At 41.5% G+C, this 487-nt stretch overlaps 1 protein-coding gene across 1 annotated transcript in view; it reads right to left on the reverse strand.

Annotated features, from left to right (window-relative positions):
• Positions 1-487, reverse strand: part of LOC102379287 (1-aminocyclopropane-1-carboxylate synthase-like protein 1) — an 18868-nt gene that overhangs the window by 11899 nt on the left and 6482 nt on the right.

A 487-nucleotide genomic window follows, 5' to 3' on the forward strand; every position in this document is an offset into this window, starting at 1 on the left:
GGAAAGCACATGGACATCAGAACTGTGCAGCAATGCTTTACTTCACAGAGATCTGCAAGAAAGAAGCATGAAGGCCAATACAAAATGAATGCCCATAGAAAAGAGACCCCGATAGACGACGCTTTGAACCAAGTTAAGCAGCCCTAAGAGCTTCAATAAGGTCCTGACCCAAGCTCTGATGATAGCAACTCTCAGCTAGCTAGGAATTGAGTCCAAGTTGTAAGAGCTTTCTGTATGGCTCTAAAGAGCAAGAGGGAGATGAAACTGACTTTGAATTGCAGACAGATAGGTATTTTCCTCTCATATGAATGGATCTAAGCTTTAGGTATGCCTCAGCTGCAAACAGATGTGGCTTCTTCACCTCTGAAGTTCTGGAAAGTTTTCACAAACTATATTAAGGCATAAGGGGAGTTTTCTAAAGGCCAGAGAAAGGTAAAATTTACATTCTTTACAATCTCCCTTGTGATAGAAGCTATGTTTCTCAGCA

The sequence above is a fragment of the Alligator sinensis genome, unplaced genomic scaffold, assembly GCF_000455745.1.
Source record: "Alligator sinensis unplaced genomic scaffold, ASM45574v1 scaffold441_1, whole genome shotgun sequence".
Classification (NCBI taxonomy): Eukaryota; Metazoa; Chordata; order Crocodylia; family Alligatoridae; genus Alligator; species Alligator sinensis.